We start from the raw sequence: 21,061 nt of genomic DNA, 5'->3' as shown, positions 1-21,061 counted from the left end.
TCCTCACAAGCCCAGGCTGTCATGAGAGAGCTCCTTCTTTGAAGGTTGCCTCTGGCCAGGACTGAGCCATCCGCATACTTGGCTCAAGCCAAGCTGGCAACACAGACAAGCTGAGGAGGCCACCTCGGCCCCTCTCTGGATCCACCGCCGGTCCCCTCCCCGGGAACAGGAGGAGGGAAGGGCCACCAGAACGGAGCAGAGGAGACATTCACCTGGTGGACGCAAGTTCTGGCATTCAGCCCCTTGCTGCCCAGGGGCAGTGAGTGAAAGCCCCTGTGATATGGCCAAGTCTGGAATCCTCCTAGGGCACATGAGAATCAGGTCACTGGAAAGTACTATCTGTACGTATCCACACACACATGGGGTTCACAGCCGTGGGCTCACACACAGCATCAGCACCTGGATTCTGTCCACCAAGCTCCCTACCCCCACCCCCCATCTACCAACATGCTCGTTTCTCAACAGAAAACTTATCTTCAGATACTTGTGAGATGTGTTTATATATGAGAGATTAACTTGTCTCTGGAAGGAACCTCCCACCTAAACAAAAGAGCCCAGAGTCACAAAGAAAAACCCTATTGGTGATCATAAAAGGTCCCTTATGCTGGAAGGTTCAATATTATACTAGAGGTGCAGCCAGGCAAAAGCCTTCGGGCCTGTAACAGTCCAACATCCCTGCAGACCAGCCTCACCCCAGTCCATCCTCGCCTTCCATTCAGAGTTCCCTCCACTTTTCCTGCTACAGTTCCTATGCCATCTCCTAGTGCTAACGGCTGCTGGTAATTCCAATTAGGAAATGCCCCTTCCTCCTCTATGACATCTTCTTGGCCAACGACAAGAAGTGGGAATTGCACTTGGCCCTATTCTGTCTCAAGGTACAATTTTTTGGAGACTTTTTCACTTCATCATATGTATAGAACATCTCCTTGACTCTACGTAACATGAATAATGCACGCTGCCTTTATTCCCTGATGTGTCTGACCTATTTTCACTTGTCCATTTCTTATAACTGGTAAGTCTGTCAGCGTCAATGTGTTACCATGTTCTCGGTACAACCCTTAGCATCCCTGTCAACAAAAAAGAAGCCCGTGTGTAAAAGAGCATATGGTAGCAGTAGCAACTCTAAGGGTCATTGAGCAGTTACTATGTGCCAGGCGCTGCTGGGAGTCCTTTAAGTGCATTAACCCATTTAGTCCTCATAGCAACCCTATCAGGAAGGCATTATTGTTATTTTCATTTCACCTGTAAGAAAACTGAGGCACAGAGAGGTTAACTGTCTCGCCCAAGGTCACACAGGTGATAGCACCAGACAGTACTCAAGAGCTCACCACCTCTAACTGCTAACATTTTAGTGTATAGCAGTCCACTTTTTACCTGTGTATGTAAACCATTTTGTTTTATTTCAGAAAATTGGGATCATAGATATACTTAATAGGTGTTGTGTCTTTCTTTGTTCAGCATATAAGTTTGTAATATTTGCCTTTTACTTTTAAGAAGTTCTTCATGTGGCAGAAAAGTTTAACCTTTTGATATCTATTAATTTTTTTCTTTGTGATTTCTGCCACATGAAGTCACAGGTAATTTTTTTTTTTAAGGTTTGAAAAAATCCTTCCCCATTAAAGAGTCATTATCTTGTCTTCTGGTTTTATTGTTTCTTTTTTACCTTTAGCAATTTGAGCTATTTGAAATTTATTCGATGAATAGTGTATCCCTTTCCCTGGGGTAAGTTTTGATATTTCCTTAAGATCTGTGGACGGATCTGTTTATTTAATAGATGTTATTTTGTAGGGCAAGTCTTCCCTCTTCAGTCTTTTTTTCTAAGTGTTTGCCTTAATATGTTGCCAAATGAACGATAGAATTGTTACATCAAGCTGGCTGGCAATAAACCTGACAAGTTATCTTGATAAGATTTGCCATATTTAAGATACTCAGATTTCTAATTTTTTCCATTAAAAAAATCATCTCCTACCATATTGGTAACATCTTTCTCAATTGTCCTTTTGTCTACTTGTATTTTCTGTTTGTTTTGTCTTGATTACACTTACAGAGAATGGTTGATTATACTTTTTCTTTGGCCATGCTGCACAGCTTGCAGGATCTTAGTTCCCCGGCCAGAGACTGAACCTGGGCCACAGCAGTGAAAGCGCCGAGTCCTAACCACTGGACCGCCAGGGAGTTCCCAATATACTCCTCTTTCAAAAAACAAAAATCAATCTCAGAGGTTTATATACTAAATCTATTGACACTATGCTCTGTAACGTCACAAATTTCTGGAATCATCTTAATTTTGTTCTTTTTTTCTATTTTCCTTATGTGTGTTTAACTGTTCTTTTCATAACTTTTCTGAGGTGAATTTCAGTTTGCTTATTTTCATCATTTCTTTCTTTTTTTTTTTTTTTTTTTGCGGTACACGGGCCTCTCACTGTTGTGGCCTCTCCCGTTGCGGAGCACAGGCTCCGGATGCGCAGGCTCAGAGGCCATGGCTCACGGGCCCAGCCGCTCCGCGGCATGTGGGATCTTCCCAGACCGGGGCACGAACCCGCGCCCCCTGCAGCAGCAGGCGGACTCTCAACCACTGCGCCACCAGGGAAGCCCCATCATTTCTTATACTGGCAGCATTTACCTTTAATACAATTTTGACTACATTCCATAATATGTTCTGATTCTCATCATTAGCTAAGGAGTCTGTAAATGATTTTTGTTTTTAAAGAGAAGGAAGTTTTATTCAGGGAGATACACACTCCGTAGACAGAGTGTGGGCCATCTCGGAAGGCAAGAGAGGCTGTAATGACTTTTTCTAAACAGCATTTTTGGAATATAATTTATATGCCGTCAAATTCACCTGTTTACAGTGTGCAGTTTAGAGAGCTGTACAACCGGCACCAGAACCTAATTTTAGAACATTTCTGTTAGCCTAAAAGAAACCCTGTACCTGTTGTCACTTACCTCTCACTCCTCCCTCCTCCCGACCCTGGCAACGATTGCTCTACTTTCTCTCTCAATAGATTTGCCTATTCCAGACATTTCATATAAATGGAAAGAGGTAATACGTGGTCTTTTATGTCTGGCTTCTTACACTTAGCATGTTTTCAAGGTTCATCACGTCATGGCCTGTATCAGAACCCCATTCCTTTTTATGGCCAAGTAACATTCCCTTGTATGTACATTCTACATCTGATTTATCTGTTCCCTGACTGATGGACGTCTGGGTTGTTTCTACTACAGCTATGATGAACACAGTGCTGCTGTGAACATTTGTGTACAAGTTTGCATGTGGACAAATGTTTTCATTTCTCTTGGGTGGACATCTAGGAGTGGAATTGCTGGGTTATATGGTAGCTCTCTGTTTAGGCTTTGGAGAACCGCCAAGCAGTCCGAAGTGGTTCCACCATTTTACATTCCCACGAGCAGTGTGAGCTCCGGTTTCTGCACAGCCTCATCAACGGTTGGTATTTCAATCATTTTTATTGTAGCCATTCTAGTGGGTGTGAAATGGTGTCTCATTGATTTGCAGTGATAACTTATGATGACTAATTATGTTGAGCATCTTTTCATGTGCTTATCAGCTGTTCATGTAGCTTTTAAAGAAAACGGCCATTTTAAATTAGGGGTTTTGTCTTATTTATTGGGTTATAAGAGTTCTTTATACATTCTGGATATTAATCCCTTATCGGATATATGATTTGTAAATATTTTCTCCCATTCCATGAGTTCTCTTTCCATTTTCTTGATGGTGTCATTTGAAACAAACAAAAAAAATTTTTAATGCTTCATTTATTTATTTATTTATTTATTTTGGCCACGCTGCGAGGCATTTGGGATCTTAGTTCCCCGACCAGGGATTGAACCCATGCCCCCTGCGGTGGAAGCACAGAGTCCCAACCACTGGACCACCAGGGAATTCCCAAAAGTTTTTAATTTTGATGAAGTCCAATTAATTTTTCTCTTATCACTTATGTTTTTGGTGTCGTTTCTATAAAAAACACCTTCTAACCCAAGGTCACAAAGATTTACTCCTATATTTTCTTCTAAGTGTTTTACAGTTTTAATTCTTTAATTTAGGTCTATATTCTATTTTGAGTTAATTTCTGTATATGATGTGAGACCAGGGTCCAAGTTCAGCCTTTTGCATATAAATATCCAGTTGAGGTGTGCTCTAAGTGTAAAACACACACGGAATTGTACAGACTTAGAATTACTAACATGCTTAAAGGCATAAAGAAGAAGATTGAAAGGACAGAGGAAGAACAGAGACTATCAAAATAAACTTGAAATATTAACAAACTAACAAAATAGAGTTTCTAGAAATGGTGAAAAAAGCCAAAAAGCTGGATACCTCCAGCAATGATAGTAATTATCATTGGTAGTAACATCTCTGTATGATCCCACAGGTACTGCACTATTTTACATGTATTTTCCCTTTTCATCTGCACAGCAGTCCAGTGAGGTAGGGACAATTATTTGTCCCCATCTTCAGGAAACTAAGGCTCAGGGAACCCAGCTTGTCCAAGGTCACCAGGCGGGCAAGTAGGAAAGCCAGGCCTGACCCCACTCTGAGTTCAAAGTCCACATTTTTATCTGTTATAGATTCTTCCAAGAACGCAACAAGAATGCAAACAAGATATGCATTTTGGCTACAGCCTGGCCTAGATTTTAGACAGTTGGAGGGATGAGTAGAGCAGGAGGAGTGAGGGGTGACTTGGCCAAAATGGGGGGGTCTCTCTGCTCAAAACTGCCAGCTTATTTCACAGAGCGCACCTGCCGTTAGCTGGTTCCGGCTCTCAGAAAGCTCTTGCGTTAACATGACGCCCAGGCCCTGCCCCCACGAAGCCTGGCAGCGCCCCCAGCCCAGCCGCACCATGAGATAAGACACGAGGAGGGACCTGGGGAAAGAGGCCAGCCCGGTGACGCCCGACTGCTCCCTCCGTGACGTCTGTCCACAGCAGACACCATCCCTCCAGGGACTCGGGGCTCAGCCCAGCGCCCTCTGGTTTAAGACCAGCTCTACGGAGCTCTGATAAGCGCTGCCCTTCCAGAGGCTTCTGCAAACAGAATTGCCCCCGACCCTCTGGCCAAGGCAGCAGATGAGCCAGCCTTCAGTCCTGGGCAGGGGGTTCTCTGCAGCTGCGGCTGGGAGAGAGCAGGGACCGTTGCATCAGGAGAGTCAGCCCTCACACGGCTGACGTGTGCGGGGGTGGCGTGGTGAACGTGCAGGGCCGTTTCTGCCCCAGCGGAGTGCTGTCAGCAGGCAGGAGGTGAGGGGTGACGCTGCAGGGAGTTGTGAAATCTAGGCGCAGTGCCGCTGGGACCTTGCTGAGGGCTGGGGCCCCATCAGCCTGCAGGACGTAAAGCTGCCTCTGCTGTTGGTTCACAAAAACCATGGGAAGGAGCGGGGCCCTGACATCCAGGCAAGAGCCAGAGGACCCGGGGGCCATCACGCCTCCCCCATGCTCTGGGTCGCGACGCACAATTCGCCGCCTGATCGGAAGTGGTGCTGCCCTGGGTGGTGGGGACTCCGAGATGCCCCGGCGCGGTGACCCTGCTAGACCGCTGTCCTCGGCACCAGGCAGATAGGCGCCCCTCGCCTGCTGCAGAGCCGCGCTCCTGCAAAGCCGTTCATGAGCTGAATCCTATAGGGCTGCACTGCTGCAGGTGAGATTCCAGACTGCGGGTTCAACCAGAAACCCAGGGGTCATCCTTACCCCTCCCTTTCCCACACCCTCCGCCTCCATCATTCAGCAGCTTCCCGCATTCCACTCCCATTCCCGCCGCCCCGCCCTGTCTCCCGGACTCCTGACTCTGCCCTCCCGTCCAACCTGTCCAACCTGGTGCTGCCTTCGTGGTGATCCTTCTAAAATGTAAGGAGGGCTTCCCTGGTGGCGCAGTGGTTAAGAATCTGCCTGCCAATGCAGGGGGACACTGGTTCGAGCCCTGGTCCGGGAAGATCCCACGTGCCGCGGAGTAACTAAGCCCATGCGCCACAACTACTGAGCCTGCGTGCCGCAACTACTGAAGCCCACGCGCCTAGAGCCGGCACACCGCAACCAACAGTAGCCCCCGCTCGCCGCAACTAGAGAGAGTCTGTGCGCAGCAACGAAGACCCAACGCAGCCAAAAGTAAAAAACAAATTAATTAATTGAAAAATAAAATGTAAGGCTATCACTTCTCACTGTTCCCCGGGGCTCCAGGATAAAGGCTGGGACCGCCCAGCCTGCCCCACACGCCCGCACCTCTCCTGCCTCACCTACAACCTGCCATCTTGCATCCACGCCCAAGGACCCCTCGGGTCCTGAGCTTGAGCCCGCTGCTCCCTCCCTGAGATTCTGGCTCCTCCTTCACCCCAGGAGAACTAAGCCTGGAACACGCTTCTCCCCGCCCTGGCACCTTCCAGGCCTGAGGGCTCCCCCTAGATCTTCCATCTGTCTCCGCCAGTAGAGAAGAAGTTCCCTGAGGGCAGGAGCTGTGTTCCTCAGTCTCTGCAGCCCCAACATCTAGCATCAGTGCCCGGGACTCAGCCGGGGCACCTGGAACCTGCTTATAGAATAAATGAATATCCAGGAGAGGGTGTTGTTCTGCTATTTATTTATTGTATTCTTAATCTTCATTATGTTTTTCCTGATTATAAAAGAAGGATGTGCAGGTATTCTATTGCTCCTTCCCCTTTTATTGAGGAGCTACTGGAGGCTCCATAGTCAGGCAGAGAAAAGAAAAACGAGTGAATTCACCACCCTGAAAGTACGTTGTCTACAAAGTAATAAGCATTTATTGAGTACCTGCTGTGTTCATAGCGTAGACCCTAAGTTCTGTGTTGGAGATAATGCCGCTGATTCCACAGAGCTCACTTGCACTCAAACTTAAGCAGAAATGCAACAATAATTTACACACTTATTAAGACAGAATTTAGAAATTTTAAGTAAGATTCAGTCATCAACACCAGGTTAAGCTCCTGTAGATACTTGGAATGACCACAGTTTGCATTTAATGTCTGGCATTGGAATCGTAAAGGAATGAGGTTTTCATATTTTACTGTTTTTAGCACACCTAGGTCAAATCTTCACTGTACCCTACAATTAGTTATTTCAACCATTTTTTTCATCAACCACTTTTTACTCCATAATAACTATAGTTGCCTTGCCTAGTTGTTACCTATTTTCTCTGTGCTCATCTAAAATAAAGCATGACAGACAAAAAAAAAAGACGTGTTAGTTGTCAAAAATTGAAATTGAGAAAATATATAATTTAGAAAGGGAAAGTCCTTACTGTGAGATAAATTCCTTCCATATTTTATACTATGCTTACACTAACGCACAGTAGTATAAAATAGATACTCTGCATATTTCGCTTAGTTTTTACCAATATAAGATCATATCTTGGACTTCCCTGGTGGTCCAGTGGGTAAGACTCCGCGCTCCCAATGCAGGGGGCCTGGGTTCGATCCCTGGTAGGGGAAGTTCTGCACGCCATTTGGTGCAGCCAGAAAAATAAATAAAATAAATAATAAAGATCATATCTTGGGCTTCCCTCGTGGCGCAGTGGTTGAGAGTCCGCCTGCCGATGCAGGGGACACGGGTTCGTGCCCCGGTCCGGGAAGATCCCACATGCCGCGGAGCGGCTGGGCCTGTGAGCCATGGCCGCTGAGCCTGTGCGTCCGGAGCCTGTGCTCCGCAACGGGAGAGACCACAACAGTGAGAGGCCCGCATACCGCAAAAAAAAAAAAAAAAAAGATCATATCTTATAAACAGCTCATACGGCCCAATATCAAAAAAACAACCCAATCAAAAAATGGGCAGAAGATCTAAATAGACATTTCTCCAAAGAAGACATACAGGTGGCCAACAGGCACATGAAAAGATGCTCAACATCACTATTTATTAGAAAAATGCAAATCAAAACTACAATGAGGTATTACCTCATACCTGTTAGAATGGCCATCATCAAAAAGACAAGAAATAACAAGTGTTGGTGAGAATGTGGAGAAAAAAGAACCCTCCAACACTGCTGGTGGAAACGTAAGTTGGTGCAGCCACTATGGAAAACAGTATGGAGCTTCCTTAAAAAACTAAAAATAGAGCTACCATAAGACCCAGCAATCCCACTCCTGGGCATATAACCAGAAAAGAGGAAAACTCTAATTTGAGAAGATAGATGCACCCCAATGTTCATAGCAGCACTATTTACAATAGCCAAGACACGGAAGCAACCCAAATGTCCATCAACAGATGACTGGATAAAGAAGATGTGGTATATAGGTGTAAAGACACACACACACACACACACACACACACACACACACACAATGTAATACTACTCATCCATAGAAAGAATGAAATAATGCCATTTGCAGCAACATGGATGGACCTAGAGATTATCACACTAAGTGAAGTAAGCCAGGCAAAGACAAATACCATATGATATAACTTATAGGTGGAATCTAAAATATGATACAAACGAACTTATTTACAAAAGAGAAATAGACTCACAGACACCGAGAACAAACTTACGATTACCAAAAGGGGGGGGGGAGGGATAAATTAGGAATTTGGGATTAACATATACACACTACTATATATAAAATAGATAAACAACAAGGACCTACTGTATAGCACAAGGAACTATACTCAGTGTCTTGTAATAACCTATAATGGCAAAGAATTTGAAAAAGAATGTGTGTGTGTGTATCTATATTTATCTGAATCGCTTTGCTGTACACCTGAAACTAACACAACACTGTAAGTCAACCATACTTCAATTGAAAATATATTATATTCATAATGACTTTTCCCCTTTAAATACATTTCATATTACATTGTCTATATCTTCCCACATCTATGCATGGGATCCCACATCTACCTCAATCTTTTTAAACTTTTTTTTTAAATACATTTATTTATTTGTTTGTTTATTTATTTATTTATTTTTGGCTGTGTGGGGTCTTTGTTGCTGCACACGGGCTTTCTCTAGTTACAGCAAGTGGGGTATACTGTTCGTTGTGGTGCACAGGCTTCTCATTGTGGTGGCTTCTCTTGTTGCTGAGCATGGGCTCTAGGCACGTGGGCTTCAGTAGTTGTGGCTCACAGGCTCAGTAGTTGTGGCTTGTGGGCTCCAGAGCACAGGCTCACTAGTTGTGGAGCTTGGGCTTAGTTGCTCTGTGGCATGTGGGATCTTCCCGGACCAGGGCTCGAACCCGCGTCCCCTGCATTGGCAGGTGGATTCTTAACCACTGCGCCACCAGGGAAGTCCTACCTCAATCTTTTTAAAGACATACATAGTATTTCATTGTGTGGATGTAGCCTGATTTATTTAGCTAACATGTCATGCGTTAGAAGTTGGGGCATTTCCAATTTTTTTACATTCCCAACAATGATGCAGTGAATATCTTGTCTTTTTGCACTTTGGGGAACATTTTCTGTGGGAGAAACTCCTACCAGTGGACTTATTAGGTAAATGGATAAGAATATTTTAAATTTTAATAGATAATTGCCAAATTGTGCTTCAAAAAAAGACTGTAGTAAATTTGGGTAATAATTTACGTTCCTACCAAGTGTGTGAAAATGCTTGTTTATCCACATTCACCAACACTGAGAATGATGTCTCTTAAATCTTTGCCAATCTAAAAGGACACCACACACACACACACACACACACACACACACACACACACACACACACGATACAGCTATTTGTGATTATTCTTCAGTGCTCGTTTGTCCATATTCTCTATTTTTCTATTGGTTCTCTTTAAAGACCTCTGTGTAAAGCAGGGAAATCAGTCCTTTGCCCTACGTGTTGCAATTTTTCCTCACTTGTCTTTGTCCTCTGACATTTGACGTTGTGTGGCAGTGTGGGGAGTGGCTACGGCACAGAATCTGAAGGCAGACGGCTAGGTAATCCTCGTTGGTCTCTAATTTACCAGTTCGGTGACCAAGATTCAGTTACTGAACCTCGGGTTCACGGGCTTTTATGAGAATGAAATGAGTTAAACGTGTAGAAAGGGTCCGGCACAGTGCTTAGCATGAAAAAAGTGCTGTGGGGGTATATGCTGTTGTTGTTACTATCTTGTATTCAAATAGCTTTCATTTTTATGCAAAATCAAATTCACTGATCCTTTACGAGTTCTGGATTTCACATCATGCTTAGAAAGACTTTCCTCAGTCTAAGATTAGAAAACTAGCCACCAAGCGCGCCATTTAAAGGAGTCTGTGGGGAGTCCATTTGCAGAATGGATCTCCCCTCCCTAGCCCTCCCCCACTGTGCTCCTTCTAAGTTAATTCGGGATGGTTTTAAAGGGGAGGCCTGCCTGTGTTTCCAACATGTGCAAGGACCAGGGAAGGTAGAAGGCACGGTGCTTTGGGAAACGGATGACAGTAGCTGCCGTTTCATGTCTAAAGGGTGGGCCTGGGCAGGTCACCCCCGCTTCATTAACTAAACCACTTCTGCTTGTCCATAAGTGGCAGCCTCATGCCACGTTTCTGACCCTAAAGGAATTCATAGTCCAACATGAGAACAGACTAGTCATCAGGCGGAAGGTGTCACTGAAGGCCTGAAGGCCTCGTGGGGCGAAAGCATCCCTGATAGGAGGAGACTCACAGGTTGGCGGCAAGGAGGGGTGCAGAGGACGTTCCCAACACAGGGACAGGATGTCCCATCAAGACTCTGCAGACACACACCAGACCCTCCCGCTGCCTCTGCCCGCGGCCTGGGGTGTGGTGCTGGAAGGAGGTGGTGAGGTGGAGACCAGCCAGAGGCCAGAGCAAGGAGCCGAGACTAAGACAGGAAATCTGGCTTCTCTCTCAGTTCCAGGACTTAACTTGTCAGATGGTCTTCAGGAAGTGACTTCACTCCTCTGTGCTCATTCGCTCATCCTTAAAATGCAGCCTCAGCTTGTGTCCTTAGGCCGTGCAAGTTCTACGCGATGACACATGCGCAAACATTCTGTCCTGTACGACGTAAACATCTGAGGTCCTCGGGCACTTTCTGCTGCTAACTGGTGACTGCAGCTGTTCCTGCCTGGGGGCTTCACTGTGGGTTAGGCCGCTGCTTTCCCTGGGGCTCCGCCCTGCTCCCTGAAGTGGGACAGCTTCGCAGGGACCCAGGCCTCCACGTTTGCACCCCTTCCTGGTCGCCGGCGTCTCCACCCGACTCTCCTAGTCCTGCTGTTGACCCAGATCAGGGTTCTACTCCGGCACCCTTTAACCCTGACACAGCTCCCACACGTGAAGGGGCTGAGCCTCCTCCCCTGACAGGTTTCGGTAGCAGGTTAGAAACTGCCCGCAGGCACTTCTGGCCTTGTTTTCCTCAGACGCTAGTGTGGGCCCTCTCCATCCCCGGCAATTCCACCATCTGCTCAGATTAAGGGTGAAAGGGCAGCGAGCATCCGGACCTCAACTCCTCTCCACACCGCTAGACCCCAGCCGACAGCGTCCTCCAGTGGGCGGCAGGGGTTGCCTCAGGAGAGCAGAGTCCTGGAGGTCTGAAGACCACTGTGGAGGGCAGCCCCTGAGCCTGGCACCCACAGTCCAATGTGTAGGGCTCCTTTGCGGGAAGGGCACTTGGTGGGAGTTCAGGAACCTGGGTTCCTGTTTCAGCACTGGCTGGTCATGTGACCTTGGACGGGTCCCCTGCCTTCTCTGGTTCTCGGTTTCCTCTTTGGTAAAAAAGAGGGTCGGGCACAGGGCTGAAACTGATGCCCTGCTGGCAAACAGAAGTGTGCACGGTTGGTTTGGGGCTGAACACCTTAAAGTGAGGCCGGCATTTCCCATGAGAAGAATTTCCTGCCACTTCCACCATGGAAGGCATCTGTGTTTGTGTTCTTTGCTGCTCCCCAGTCCTGGCACTTGGGAAAGGAGCTAGGAGCCTCTGGCCTTTCTGGCACCATTATTTAAGAGAGGCAGAAAATGCCACTGGCCACCAACAGGAAGAGCTAAGTACAGAACCAGATCTGGCAGGTTATCTCACCTCTGGAGGCCAACCTTAACCCAAGATGCAGTGAAGAGTCACTGCGTTTCCCAAGGGTGGTGGTCCTCTTGGTGACAGAAATCCTTAAACCTTTTCCCTGCACTTACTAGCAGACTGGGCTGGCTTCAAGGGGCCTGCTCAGAAGGGTCAGCACCAAGAAAGGGCCCGTGCTTGGTTTAATGCCATTACCATCTTAAAATTCTTCATACTTTTTTTTCTTTTTTTTTTTTTCCGCTGCCGTGCGGGATGCAGGATCTTAGTTCCTCGACCAGGGATCAAACCCGTGCCCCCTGGATTGGGAACGTGAAGTCTTAACCACTGGACCACCAGCGTAGTCCCTCCTAATACAGTTTGAACTAGGGGCCCTCAGGTTCATTTTGTACTGGACCTGCCAAGTATTATATGAACACCCACTTTGAAACTTTCACCCGTCTCTCCATTAGGGTACTGGTTCCCAAGGCAGGACTCTGATCTCCAGAGGAAGGACATCCTGAAGGACTCTTCTAGTCCCTCAAGATGAGCTGAGACGGCATACAAGCCCACAAATTCTCCTCCAAACTCCCCAAGTGGGTGGTCTCCTGTTTCCCACTTCATCTGTCTCTCTCACAAGGCACCCACCTCTTTCTGTAACTCATCCCAGACTCCTCACCCCCGGGCTGTGCCCTCTGTACTCTGACTTCCTCAAAACAGAGGATGCTCGATAAACGTCTGTTGACTGAGGAAAGCAAACAGAGCTATCTTCTCAGAACAGGGTGCAGGGCAGTGCACACAGTGGGTGCTCAATCAATGCTGCTGACTCATGCACAGAGCAGGCTGGGGCACTGCACCACATGGCCGTGCCTGTCCTTAGCCAAGGCATCACGTGGACCATCATTCTCTCCCCTTCCGACCTGGTGAGGAAGGAAGGAGAGGCCAGGGTTGCCTGGTACGGAGGTGGAAGGACTATTCCCTACCCACCCCTGGGGTTCCAGTGCCAAAATGCCCTGCAGGAAATGGTATTAAGAACCCCCGACACTCGCAAAGCCCTTTAAAGTTTAAAACCCGCTTTCATTAACTTTCTCCTCAAACTGTCTTGCAAGTCAAGATGAATACTCCAAATACCAACTGTGGGTTGTTGTTCTAACATTTTTTCTTTCACTGAGTATATTCCTGGAGGAAAAATTAGGAAATGCAGTTAAAGCCCAGAGAACAAGGACACCTCAAATCCTAGGGCCTAGAGATGACACTGTTAACATTTTAGTCCATATCTCATGAGATTTATCTCCGTACGTAATATATACCTTTCAAAACAGGATAACACTGTCACTGCTTTGTAATCTTACTATTCCCAGGTTTACAGGAGGCTAACAGAGGTCGCAGGTCATACAGCTGCTAGGGGTAGTGCTGGGGCCTGACTCTGATGCTGGTGTCTGTATCCCTGAACCCGGCTGCTACTCAGACTCCACAGGGGCCGGAGGGGCTGATGGCCATGGGAACGGAGCCCCAGCCAAGAAGGGTTTGCTCGGACTGGGCTTCAGGGAAAACACCCCGAAACTGCCTGGGTGTCCCCCAGCTCAGCACGGGCGGGGCCGGGCCAGGCCCGGTGGCTCAGAGTTCCCACCTCTGCAAATCTGGACTTTGCCTGGCAGTAAACAGTCACAGGGATACGGGGTCAGCTGCCAGGCAGGGGCCCAGAGGGAGCAGGTGTCAGGTGGCAGGATCGGGCCACACAGCAGTGACCCTAGAGAGCAACTGGATATCTGTTGGTGGCCTTGGAGGGCTTGTCTGTTTGTATTTTTAGAAAAAGTGAGGGCACAGCAGTGACCCAGCAACTGCCTCGCTGCCTGGGCAACACGCTGGGCAGTGGAAAGGGGCTTCCAGCCTGAGTCCAGGCTGGTGGCTAAGGGCAGGACTGGCCGCCTCCCTTCCTTCTTTCCCTCCCCCCTCCCTCCCTCCTTCTGAGCTCACACTTCTAGCCAAATACTGAGTTAGGCACTAGAGGAAAGATTTCCTCAGGGCCCTGGCCTTCCACGAAGGTGGCAAAAGAACGAGAGCTGACCAGAGGCTTAAAGAACAATAGTGGTCAAGAGCGAGAGCTCTGGCCTCAGACAGACCCAGGTTCAAATCTTGACTCCCCTGTCTCTAGCTGTGTGACCTCAGGCAAGTTGCTTAATCTCTCTGAACCTGCATTTCCCCTCTTAAGGTCTATGAGAAGCAAATGAGATAGTGCATAAACACACTTAGAAGAAGGCCTGGAACCTGGTAAGGGCTGGATAAACGCAGCTATGGAAAGAGAGGCTGTACCTTTGGAAGCATTCTGGAGCTCGGGCTGCCCAGCAGCGTCAGCATCACGGCTGGATCATTCCAGAGGATGCCGTGGGGCCTGGCTGAGAACGGGCCTGGGGCTTTCACGGTCTGGCAGCCTGGCAGCGGCTCAGCCCTTCCACCACACGCTAGCCCCTCACAGTGAAGGAGGGGCCGGCATCCTCTCGTTTTGCCAAAGAGGAGGCTGGGAAGCAGTGGGGTTGTGGGAGCTGCCCGAGGTCACCAGGGAAAGAAATGGCAGCCGGCTCCCAGCCCAGGGCCACCCGTCTGCTGACCTTCATCTCCCCCAGACCCTGGCCCACGACACCAGAGCTGCCTCTCAGGGTGCAGGAGTTGGGGCGGGAAGAGGGGTCTGCTGGGCCTGGCGGGAGAGCGGCTGACTCCTGGGGCTGCGGCGGGGGCGGCAGCAATCCTGGCAGGCAGGCTCTGGGCCGAGAGGGCATCTGACTCAGGGCTGGCCGACCCTGAGGGCTGTTTGCACCTGGCTTTGCTATCTGGGACCCAGTGCCCTGGGGACGCCTCACCATCTTGATCCCCCCCGCCCGGAGCTGCAGCTGGGCTTCTTCCGGTGAGAACAACTGCATACCCCATCCTCTCTGCCTGCCTGTCTATGCCCGGCCCCTGGCAGTGCCGACCCCAGGGACAGTGGACACACATGCACACACACATGCACACGCGCTGAGGCTGTGATGCGGCACGGAGGGCCGTGTCAGGAGTGGACGCGCCTATGGAAGACAGGCCCTTTCCTGCACCCACAGAGGGCTCCATGTAAGAGGTCCAGCCAGGGAGCACAGCTCACAGTGGTCCTCCCTCCTCAGCCCCTGGTGAATGAATACAGGGGTGCCAGAGCCATCGTTGGCTCGTCAGGCTGGGTGCCGGGCTCTGGGATACAGCCATGAGCAAGACGGATAAAGTCCTTGTTTCCGTAAAGCTTATCTACTGGGGTGGGACTGAAAAGGTCTTTTTATCTCCCTTATGCTTCCCCCTTTATGCACTTGATGCTCTACTAATCCTTGTCCTTTTAGGGGATTAGGCGAACAGGGGTGTCGGGAAGGCAGCGATCGTGGTATCCTCGCTGCCCAGCACATGCTAGGAGCGGAGAACACATAGGATGTTGGCAGGTCTGCGCACGGCTGGGTGGGGTGGGAAATTCACCACCTTCCCTTTTCCCATCTCCGTGACAGATGTGATCTCCCGATGAGGTGTGCTCCCCTGGACTGAAGCCAGGGACTGTCGGCACAATGCTCACTGCTTCTCATTCTAATTGCCCGAGGTTCCAAGGAAGTAACGCTCGCCTTTTGCAAACACATCCTCTCGTGGGAACGTACAAAACTCACACGCACCGTCGCGTGGAATGTTGGTATTTTGCTTTACGATGAATTGTTCCGAGTCGTTTTCACTTACCCATGTGTAGGCTTCCTATCTGGACACAGGTTCCGCCGCAAAATCTAAGGTTCTACAAAACCAAGGAAGGCTCAGTAAATGTTTGAGTGAAGACACGAAGAGGGTCTAAGGATAAACGTGTCAGGACCTATAAAAAGGCACGCGGTGGGCATGACCCGGCACTGGGGACGGGAGCTGCTGGCATGTGCGGCTGGGGCCAAACGAATAAATTGGTTTTATTCGCCATTCAGTGGGGAGGTCTGGAGAGATGCCCTCTGCATCCTTCAGGGTCCACCTCTGAGGGGTTTCAGGACCTACGCTTCCAGGGACTAAAGACTGTAGTGGTTAAGGACACAGGCTCTTTGGAACTTCCCTGGTGGTCCAGTGGTTAAGACTGTGCTTCCACTGCGGAGGGTTCGGGTTTGATCCCTGGTTGGGGAACTAAGATCCTATATACTGTGTGGCACGGCCAGAAAAAAAAAAAAAAACACAGGCTCCAGAACCTGCCTGGGTTCAAATCCCAACTCTACTTTCAACAGCTGGGTGATCCCAGGCAAAAGTACTGAACTGTTCTAAGCCTTGACCTTCTCATCTGTAAAACAGGTGTTGTTAAAAGAACTCAGTGACAGCCGATGGAAGTGTCTAGCACGGAGCTTAGAAGATGGTAAGCATGTGAGGCGTTGGTGACGAGCTCAGTGTGGCAGTGCAATGTAGACCAATGGCCCTCACACTTGAGGTGCATCAGACTCCCCTGAAGGCTTGTTAAAACACAGAGGGCTGGGTACCACCCCGAGTTTCTGATTCAGCAGGTCTAGGGTAGAATCTGAGAATCTGCATTTCCAACAAGTTCCCAGGTGATGCTGCAGTTGCTGCTTTAGGGACCATACTTTGAGAACCACTGGTCTAGAGAAGGGAGAACTCAGGTGTAGGATTTGGGAGCTGGGACCATCCCGCAGTGTCTGGTGACTTTGGGCAGTTAATCTCTTTGAGCCTCAATGTCTTTGCTTGTAAAATGGGACTCTTAATATCCACTTCACAGGAATTCCCTGGCGGTCCAGCGGTTAGGACTCTGGGCTTTCACTGCTGAGGGCCTGGGTTCAATTCCTGGTCGGGGAACTAAGATCCTGCAAGTTTCTCAGTGTGGCCAAAAAAAACCCCAAACAAACAAAAAACCCAACTTCATGGGGTCATGCCTGGCATATAGCATTCTCAGTATTTAGCTCAGTTTGTTGGCCCCTGAAGGATGGGTAGGATTACCATGAGCAGAGATGGGTCAGGCGGGCTTGCGGGACGCTGCTGAGAACCCCAAAGCCCAGAGCAAAGTGCCGGATGGATCTGGAAGCCCCAGAGCAATGTGCTAATTCGGAAAGAACTCGTTTTCCAATTCTATGGAAGTTTCTATGTGGCAAATCCACAATTAACTTTGGACCCTGACCCAGATGGCTGACAAGGTAACCTAAGAAAAAGGAAGAAGCCCCACGGGGTTCCTATCACAGGCTCCGCGCCTTCCCGACCCTGCCTGCCCACTCTGCTCCCGCGTGTCCACGGCCCCCTTTTGTCAGAGAGAAAGCCTGTCACCTCTGGACTCACAGGGGGATCAAAATCCCTGGGGCCCCTGGCCAGGCCGGGCTGCCCCAGGGCCCACGCAACCGTGTGCTCCTGGGGCAGGGCTGGCGCCTCGCAAGACTGCGCCCAGGGCTCAGAGGAGATTTCTGGGCCAGTTTGGTGTTATGACGGGAACAACACGCAGACACCCCATCCGCGGTGGATCAGAGCCTGTTGACATTTAAGGGCGAGACCCATTGCTCTTGGCATGGGAACGCTGCAGGCTGAGTGCCTCAGGGGTCCGGGCCTTGGCAGGCTTTGGCCTGAAGACCAGTGACAGCAGCCGGCCTGAGTCACTGGTTCCGAGGCAGGATACCCGGGGAAAAAGGGCTCTCCCTGGACCAGGGGCACAGATTCACTGTCCAAACAGCACGCTCCTCACCCAGCAGTCCTTGGGCCTGAAATCCCACCCTCAGAGATCCATTGTTTGGTCTTTTTCAAAAAAACTCTTTGAAGTAACTCTTTCATATAAAAAATTCAATGCTGTGCTCGTTTACTGGACATTCAATGTGGGCAAATCACTGAGCCTGGCACCGTGGAGACCCAGGAATACGGAAGATGGATTCCCCACAGGAAAGCAGGTGGCTGGAGGGGCCACCTGGAGGGCTCCGAACACAGCCCAGGGTCTAGAAGGGAGGGCCGGCCTCCCAGGGGGCATGGGGAAGAAAGGCCTTTAGTCCTGGAGGGGGCAGGAGCAGGTGGAAGGCTGGGGCTTCAGGGAACAGTGAGTCAGGCGGTACGGCCCCGTAAGGAGGGTGAGCCCTCAGCCCCTCCAGGGAGGGCAGAGGAGCAGGACACCAGCTGGAGACGCAGGTGAAAGCCAGCTCGGGGGGTCTGCACAGCAGGGACCGTGGGGACCCAGTGTAGGTGGGCTTGTCTGAGAACTTCCCTCCCTGGGAGATGGGCCTGCAGCAGCTTGAAGGGGAGCGTCCCCCAGGCGACAGGTGAAGAGACAGGTTCCCGGATGGGTAGAGAAGGGTTTCAAAGACCAGGGGTGCTGCTGAGAAGACAAACCTTCGGAATGTGGGCTGGGTGGGGCTGAGTCAGCACCTAGTACTTAAATGCCTCTAGGCCCACAGGTGGGAGTGTGGTCCTGCGTAGGAGAGTTTTCTCTCTCACCTCATCCTCGTTCTAAGGCTTCACAGCTTTCACAGCACATTCACCCACATCACCTCGCTGATCTTTTTAACCGCACTTTGGGCTAAACAGGGCATATTATTCCCATTTCACACATGGAGAAGCTAAGGCCTAGGTGAGCTGAAGTTATAAATTCTGCTTTATAGGAACCACTGGCCTTTTGGGGTGCATATTCGTTTCTGTTTTATTTATTTATGTATTTACTATTTATTTTTAGATAGTTCAAACATTTACATGAGTCAAAATTCAAAATGTCCGGATGAAAGCTTCTCTGTCAACCCTATTCTTCCAGCTGCCCGGGTCACCTCTTACCAGTTTGAACTCAAGTCTTTTGACTATGGGTGTAGGGCCCTTTCTGCCGCAGTGGGGCAGGGGCTCAGGACACAGCCCCCCTGTAGATTCAGGAAAGCCCAACATAAGTGCCACCCCAGGAGGGGTGTTATACCTCCTCTGACAAGTGTCCATTTGGTCTTCTTTCATCTGAGGCCACATAAGTCTATCTTTAGAGCCTAAACTCCTTGAAGGCAGGGAGTCTATCTTCAACTTCTGGGAGGTCATAGAGTAGGGGTTAAAATTAGAGGCTCTGGCATATAGAGAACAGGGATAAAAACTGTGCTGTGGGACAAGTTACTTAGGCTCTCTGAGGCTCTGTTTTTCCAGCTACGATAAGGATGCCCTCACCAACTTCACGGGGCTGTGTGGGGACTGGATAAGATGACTTACGTCCCGTGTTTAGCTGTGTGTCAGGCACAAGGTCTGTAATCTGTAACTGGGAACTGCCGTCGTTCCCAGTGTTCTGGGGCCCGTGTGTGTCTGCAGCATGACAGACCCGGGCACCCTTTCACACTTAATCCTGACAGAGAATCAGGGATCTCAGGCAAATCGGCACAGTAGGTCCCTCAAATCCATGTATCTGAACCAATCGCTCACTCTTCCTGGGCTGGGATCTGCCCTTCCCGTTTGTGAAACCAGCCCTCCAAAGGCCGGCTCTTCACTGTCTCCTTTCAGGTGGTTTTTCTGGGGAGTCGGGCATTTTGACAGAGGGCCTGACAGTCCACGGCTCCTCTGGGCCTATTTTGTCTAATGCCCTGAGTCTGAGCTGATACACGGGGAAGCTGCCATATGGCTTTTCTCAGGGCTGACAGGAATGACTCACTGGAGGGTCACCCCTGCCCTGGAGCTGCCGAGGGCAAGTGACTCATGGCCTCTGCCTCTCGGAAGCCATGTCCTCGGCCCCTGAGACTACAGGCAGAGGAGGGGGCTTCCCCGCTCCTAGATCGCTCTGGGCTGGAAGGGAGCCAAGAAATCATTTATCCCACCTCCCTCATCTCGAAGATAAGAAAGGGAACCTGGTGGTGGGAACAGGCACACAGCCAGCTGGTTGCAGGAGTAGGATTTGTACCTGCCGTGACTTCTGTCGTTCCCTCTGGGCTGCGGCAGATCCCCACCCCTGGGCCTTCCAACCACAGCGCCCTCACTCCTGCCTCGGGCTCCAGGTCCTAAACACTCTGAGCAGTGGATCCCATGGCTTTTTGGTAGGACAGTTACTTACCCCTTTGGAAGAACATCCCTGGAATCTTGTTTCCAAGAAAGGGCAGAATGATCTGTTGGAGCTGGTGTTCCCACGGACCTTAGGGTCAATAAACAATATAAAATTGTGTTTACTTTTCTCTTAAAAGAGGCATTCCTTTCCCATCCAACTCAAGTTTTGTCAAGAAACAAAAATATAGGCCAGCAAGGATTAAGGGATAAATAATTGTCTGGCAGAACAATGGAGCAATCCATGACTTCAAGGGATGGAATCCACACCAGCCTTGGGAGCTGGGACTTGGCAAGCAAGCCAGAGCCCGGGAACAGGGAAGTCTGAGCAGGACGGAGGGCAGGGCGAGGAAAAGGGAGGGAAACGGCTGTGCTGGGGCAGGGCCAGGCGGGGGGCGACTCGGGGGACCCGGGGAGGGGTCTGTGGTGTCATCCCACCCCATCTCCAAACCCAGGTGCTCTTGCCGCCCAGAACCCCGGAGCCCGGACTTCCTATCAGCAGGGCCCTGCCTAGGCGCTCAGCTGCCGCGGGTGGGCAGGTTGAGGGGCGCGCGCATCTCCAGCAGGGGCTCGTCTCAGGCTTGGCGCCCCGCTCTCCTGGAGGAACAGTGCAGGGCGGGGGTGGGGGCCTGAGACGTAGACACAGAGGGTCAGGGGTCACGGCAAGACGCACTTCAGACGGGAAGAGTACGAGGCTCGGAGTTCTCTTTGCTTTGGGGAGGAGCCCGCTCACTCGGCCTCCAAAAAGGGATCTCCCCGGTTTGTGGATGTGGAAACTGAGGCCCAAACTGGGAGGCCCAGAGCCGGGGGTCCCGGCCGCCAGCCCCCGGCCCACGCCCGGAGGAGTCAGACGACGACAGGGGTCTGGGGAGGCCCGCGCGCTCCGCAGACCCCCGGGCGCAAGGGGCGGACCCCGCGGAGCCGCCGGTAGTCCCGGGTGGGAAGGGGCCGGGTGGGGAGGGCGCGGGCGGAGGAACTGAAGTGACTCAGGCCGGTTCTCAGGCCGGGCCTTTGTTCCCGGGACGCCGACCTTAAAGGGCCAGCGCCCGAGGCAGAAGCGCGCCCGGCGGCCTCCCCCCGCCCCCACTCCCACTCCTCCTGGGGTCGCTCCTGGGCTCCGGGCTGTCGGCAGAAAGTG

At 50.3% G+C, this 21,061-nt stretch overlaps 1 long non-coding RNA gene across 3 annotated transcripts in view; it reads right to left on the bottom strand.

The window, feature by feature from the left end:
• The window catches only part of LOC115840958 (uncharacterized), a 125,278-nt gene extending 104,375 nt beyond the window's left edge, over positions 1 to 20,903 (bottom strand). For 2 of the 3 annotated variants that reach the window (XR_009565554.1, XR_009565555.1), the window contains exons 1-3: positions 20,597 to 20,903; positions 19,937 to 20,014; positions 15,664 to 15,715 (exon numbers count right to left, since the gene is read on the bottom strand). This is a non-coding gene — a long non-coding RNA (uncharacterized lncRNA). The remainder of the gene's footprint in view (positions 1 to 15,663; positions 15,716 to 19,936; positions 20,015 to 20,596) is intronic. The other variant, XR_011377767.1, reaches the window with a different exon arrangement.
• Positions 20,904 to 21,061: the final 158 nt, after the last annotated feature.

The sequence above is a fragment of the Globicephala melas genome, chromosome 10 (assembly GCF_963455315.2).
Source record: "Globicephala melas chromosome 10, mGloMel1.2, whole genome shotgun sequence".
Classification (NCBI taxonomy): Eukaryota; Metazoa; Chordata; class Mammalia; order Artiodactyla; family Delphinidae; genus Globicephala; species Globicephala melas.
This window is presented reverse-complemented; position numbering and strand designations above follow the sequence as displayed.